Below are 6,187 nucleotides of genomic sequence, written 5' to 3'. Positions count from 1 at the left end.
AAATAACGCTTACCGAGCCGTAGTTGTATCCGGCTCTTCGAAAAGCGCGCCAGGCGGAGTGCTTTCGTTTCGCGTCTAGTGCTTGCGGTGGCGCTTTGGTGGGTTTGGCGCACTGTTCAGATCGCTACCGCTGGCAGAAGGTCGAGTGACGATCGAGGAGTACGTACAGGGCGGTGACCGAGGGAGGTGGTGCCGCGAGCGAGGCCCTGCAGTTGGGGGTCGTAAACTGCTCGCTACGGGCTTTGGCCGACCTCTTGGCTGTCAGGGGCTGTCAGCCTTTCCCGCATGTACGTGGCTTAGGAAGCTTAGAAGCCGTGGTGCAGATCAGAGCGTGGGACCGTATGTCTTCTTATCGGCCGTTGAAACCACTGGCAGCGGTTGGCTCTGACGAGCATGAGGAAGTGCAACGTGTTCCCGGCGCTGCGGTGGAGTGTCAGTGGTTTTGGTGGGGTCTTCCCACCATAGTTTTCGTTTGCCTGTCCGCCGGAAGGTGGTAATTGCTTCTTGGTCGGGCCGTTTCATTCACACCTCGATTGGGTGATTTAGGGTCGCTGTCGCGTGTCTCCGTGGTTCGGAGTCTGTGCAGACACCGCCCTTGCTACATCTTCTGGTTTTGGGTAACGCGGGGAGGTGGTGGCCTATAATGGAAGTTTTTTGAGGCTGATCTGCTGTGGCCCTGTAGACCACCAGTAACTATTCCGCCTATTGTGATTTGGGCCCCTTTACACGTGTCACTCGCTCACCGAGCTAAGTAAATTTTTTTTGGGAACAGCCTTTAATGTGAAGGTTTTTGTTTTGACTTATTGATGTTTGTCTTGTAACAACTGACAGGTGTAATGTGAGTTATTTAAATGGCGAGAGACAGCTATTTTAGCTTTAGTACACACTAGCTACTTAAAGGTGTATTTTTAAGAAATTGTTAACTTATAGATACATGTCAAGTTAAAATCTTACTACTTGGAAGTTGTTAACGTCATACCTGGCAATCTCCTTTTCATAAAGGAAATTCAAAGTTGTTTTCTTTTTAAAATGCCAGACTTAAACATTTATTATTCAGAAAGCCTTTAAAATAAAAAGATAACCTTAGCAGTGTGTGTTATTTCACCAGCACCTCCTGGCCCCTATTTCCACGATAACGTTTTTGGAATAACTTGTGTACTTGAGTTGTTGTTCGTGAACCACCCTTACTGACGGTCAGAGGTGGTTGTTCTGGGTACTGATTTCTCAGGATCTATGTACCCAAATTGCGTGAAAATCACATGTCATTTCTTGTATAATATATTTGTCCAATGAATACGCGTTTATCATCACACTCACAATTAACACAATCAATAAATTGATTATACATTAACAATTAGCTTTACAAGATCATTCGATGTGAGTGCTACAGATTGCCTCAATCAACACTTAGGAATACGTGCACTGCATTAGTAACAAAATAACTTTCTTTACCTTAGTTATTTTCAACTTCTGTTGAAATTCCTTTTACAAACATCATACTATCTTGCAAATAAAAATCGTTACTGCCCTTAGCGAGTAAGTATATATCCAGCATACATCAGATACAACACGTCTTTGCAGTTGAGAGTCCTCCATACATCTCTCGATCGAAAGTTACTCTAACACGTCACCCGAAACACTTGAATCAGCGATCGCTGTTCAGCAGGGACGCTATTACAAAATCTCTGGTTCAACATACACTACTGGCCATTAAAATTGCTACACCAGGAAGATGACGTGCTACACACGAGAAATTTAACCGACAGGAAGTAGATGTTGTGATATGCAATTGATTAGCTTGTCAGAGCATTCACACAAGGTAGGCGCCGGTGGTGACACCTACAACGTGCTGACATGAGGAAAGTTGCCAACCGATTTCTCATACACAAACAGCAGCTGACCGGCGTTGCCTGGTGAAACGTTGTTGTGATGCCTTCTGTAAGGAGGAGAAATGCGTACCATCACGTTTCCGACTTTGATAAAGGTCGGATTGTAGCCAATTGCGATTGCAGTTTATCGTATAGCGACATTGCTGCTCGCGTTAGTCGAGATCCAATGACTCTTAGCAGAATACGGAATCGGTCGGTTCAGGAGGGTAATACGGAACGCCGTGCTGGATCCCAACGGCCTCGTATCACTAGCAGTCGAGATGACAGGCATCTTATCCGCATGGCTGTAACAGATCGTGCAGCCACGTCTCGATCCCTGAGTCAACACATGGGTACGTTTACAAGACAACAACCATCTGCACGAACAGTTCGACGACGTTTGCAGCAGCTTGGACTATCAGCTCGAAGACCATGTCTGCCGTTACCTTTGACGCTGCATCACAGGCAGGAGCGCCTGCGATGGTGTACTCAACGACGAACCTGGGTGCACCGATGAATCCAGGTTCTGTTTACATCATCATGATGGTCGCATCCGTGTTTCTTGACATCGCGCTGAACGCACATTGGAAGCGTGTATTCGCCATCGCCATACTGGCGTATTACCCTGCGTGATGGTACGGGAAGCCATTGGTTATATGTCTCGGTCACCTCTTGTTCGCATTCACGGCACATTGAACAGTGGACGTTAAATTTCAGATGTGTTACGACCCGTAGCTCTACCCTTCAATCGATCCCTGCGAAACCCGACATTTCAGCGGGATAATGCACGACCGCATGTTGGAGGTCCTGTACGGGCCTTTCTGGATACAGAAAATGTTCGACTGCTATCCTGGCCAGCAGATTCCCCAGATCTATCACCAATTGAATACGTCTGGTCAATGGTGACCGATCAACTGGCTCCTCACAATACGCCAGTCACTACTCTTAATGAACTGTTGTATCGTGCTGAAGCTGCATGGACAGCTGTACCTGTACACGCCATCCAAGCTCTGTTCGACTCAATGCCCAGGCGTATCAAGGCCGTTATTACGGCCAGAGGTGGTTGTTCTGGGTACTGATTTCTCAGGATCTATGTACCCAAATTGCGTGAAAATCACATGTCATTTCTTGTATAATATATTTGTCCAATGAATACGCGTTTATCATCTGCATTTCATCTTGGTGTAGCAATTTTATTGCCCAGTAGTGTACAATATCACTACACTCAACCGGATGACTTGTGGCCATAATATCGGTGCTCTTGCAGACTTTCTGTACGGTACAGCGGTCGATACTGCTCTTCTACAGAAAGTTACCACTATCAATATTGCCATTGCAAGCTATATAGTCATTTCTAACGTGAATGATGAAGATTATACTTTAACCGCAGTCTTAATGCGTGGCGATATTTTCTTCACTAATGTCCAGCGTCTTCTTAATGATAGAAGCATCTCATGTATGGTCAACGGAACACAGGAAGTTAACCTCCACGCTCCATCAGGCTCCACTAAACGACACGAGCGGTCCCTCTATTTTAAAGAAGACAAAGTCGTTTCGGCACCAACGGTGGTCTGCTACTCATAGCTGGAGACTGCAACTACGTCCTCCATGCTAAGGATCAATCACCAAACTTCAATAAGTGCCATGAACTGGAAACACGTGAAACATGTACGTTTGAAATATGATTGAAGTTACGTACGTGACAGTAGTCTGAAACGTAACTGTTGGAATGGGAATGGCACGTGAACGTGTAGTAAATGTCGTTGCTCATGCGCTTTCCCCTGTACTGAACTTTTCTCACTGCGAGAATTTAAACTGTCAATAAATTTAATACAAACCAAAACTGCGTGAATTACGTAATACAAAAACTGAATACGATGCAACACTGCTGATTTGAAATTGGCCCTGGTAATAAAACAAAACTAGATCAATTTGTAACTATTGGTCCCTGTGCTTCATGAAAGCTATTCCTGAAATAATAAAATGTCTTACCTTCATCTGCGCAATGGTAACTCTCTTCGCACTGCTCTCTGTTAGTGCTTCAAATTGTATAGTTAGCAAACAGCTATTGTGAAGGGCTGTTGCTTATCACACATTTTAATTGAATTGGGATAGATAGCAATATGGCAGTAACTTTAAAACTTGTATTTTGACTCTTTGAAAATGAATAACGCTCACAATTAACACACTCAATAAACTGATTATACATTAACAATTATCATTGCAAGATCATTGGATGTGAGTGCTATACATTGTCTCATTCAACACTTAGGAATACGAGCATTGCATTAGTAACAAAGTAACTTTCGTTACCTTAATTATTTTCAACTTCCGTTGAAATTCGTTTTACATTTCGCAAACATCACAGTATCTTGCAAATAGAAATCATTACTGCCTTTAGTGAGTAAGTATACATCCACCACACATCAGATACAACACGTCTTTACACTTCAGAGTCCTCCATTCATCTCTCGATGCAATCGCTGTTGAGCAGCAACGCTATTTCACAATCGATACTACATTTGACCATCTCTGGTTCAATATAATATTTTCTTACAAAACTTGAATTAATTTGCCCTGTGTATGCATCTTCCAACGGGTCTTCATCTCGTTGACACTTAGGACCAGTTACACGGCCCCTGCGTTGAATTTACCTATTTGTCCTAATGTGCAGCAAGCAGGCAGGATAGGATACATATTTTTCCCACCCTGCAACCGCATGTCACGAGCGATGATAGCGCCAGTTCGTTTTTCTGACCGTTGTGCCTATTCCTGTTTTATAAATCTTCAACGACAACAGGTCTCTCGAGGTTTCGGCGACTGCAAACTGAATACTATGCGACTACGTGACCCCGAACTTGAAATCAAATGAGATTCAAATGTGATCAAATTCTACATAGATAACACCATCCCGACCGTCTGACGTGGAGGATTCGCTACGCAAAGCCTAGGCTTCAGTCAATAGTGAAGCAGTACGCACGGCGGAAACGATTCTGGCAAAAATCGAGCATAGAATTTTAGTATCAATGTATCAGGTTCAAATGGCTCTGAGCTCTATGGGACTTAACTTCTGAGGTCATCAGTCCCCGCGAACTTAGAACTACTTAAACCTAACTAACCTACGGACACACATCTATGCCCGAGGCAGGATTAGAACCTGCGACCGTAGCAGTCGCGCGGCTCCAGACTGTAGCGCCTAGAACCGCTCGGCCACCCCGGCCGGCTCAATGTATCAGGGACCTCTACCAAAGAAGTACTGTCCTAGACGCTGAATCATATGCAAAGCTCATGTATTTTAAAGTTAAAATCACTGACACATGGCGAACGCAGGTCTCTAAGGTCTTTGTTCGGTCCAGACCAAAAGACGTAGCGGCCGAAGAAAGGCTATAGCTTTTCCATGTTTTGCGACTTGCCCGCCAACGGAAAGCTCAACTAATTATTGAAGTTCTGAATGTTCCGGTCAGCGAGTAGTTTCTGAGTGGGGATTATAGGATGTGCCAAAGTGGGTTCAAAGGGCTCTGAGCACTATGAGACTTAACATCGGAGGTCATCAGTCCCCTAGAACTTAGAACTACTTAAACCTAACTAACCTAAGGACATCACATACATGCCCGAGGCAGGATTCGAACCTGTGACCGCAGGAGTCGCGCGGTTCTGGACTGAAGCGCCTAGAACCGCTCGGCCACAGCGGCCGACTGGGCTGTGCCGATGCATATTGTAGAAGCCTATATGAAAGACAAAATATCGACCATTTGGCCTGTCACGTAGTGCTAAACACCATCCAAGGACACCTGCAAGAGGCGGGTAGAGTCGAAGCCCCATACACGATCGACGGAATTGCAGAAGCAAGCTTCCGCGCAGCTAAGGAAAAGTCGCCAGAGCCTGATGGCCTCGGAGCAGAATCCTACCAGTGCTCTTGGGACGTGCTCAGAGAGTTCTTCAAGCTATTGCTAATGGCGAGGCGAACAAGTACCCGAACGTCTTAAAGAAGAGATAGTCGTACTTCTCCCGAAAACTGGTCAAAGTGCGCATGTAACCATTCTGTCATGCTGCTTAATGCAGATTTCAGAATAATTACACGTGCGTCCAATATCAGAATGGAGTCACTCTTGGAGAAGACTTTAGACAGCTATCAACATTGTGCAATCCCTTGCAGAAGTATCCTTACTGCAGCATGTGGACTACGGGACGTCATTTGCTCCGCGGGAGCAATTGTATTTTTAGACTTTTCTAAAGCGTTTGACTCTGTGAGCTATGAGTTTTTAATTGAAGCGTTTAAGATGGGGCACGTTGATCGCACTACAACAGTTCTCATCTCG

This window comes from Schistocerca piceifrons, chromosome 5 (assembly GCF_021461385.2).
Source record: "Schistocerca piceifrons isolate TAMUIC-IGC-003096 chromosome 5, iqSchPice1.1, whole genome shotgun sequence".
Classification (NCBI taxonomy): domain Eukaryota; kingdom Metazoa; phylum Arthropoda; class Insecta; order Orthoptera; family Acrididae; genus Schistocerca; species Schistocerca piceifrons.
This window is presented reverse-complemented; position numbering follows the sequence as displayed.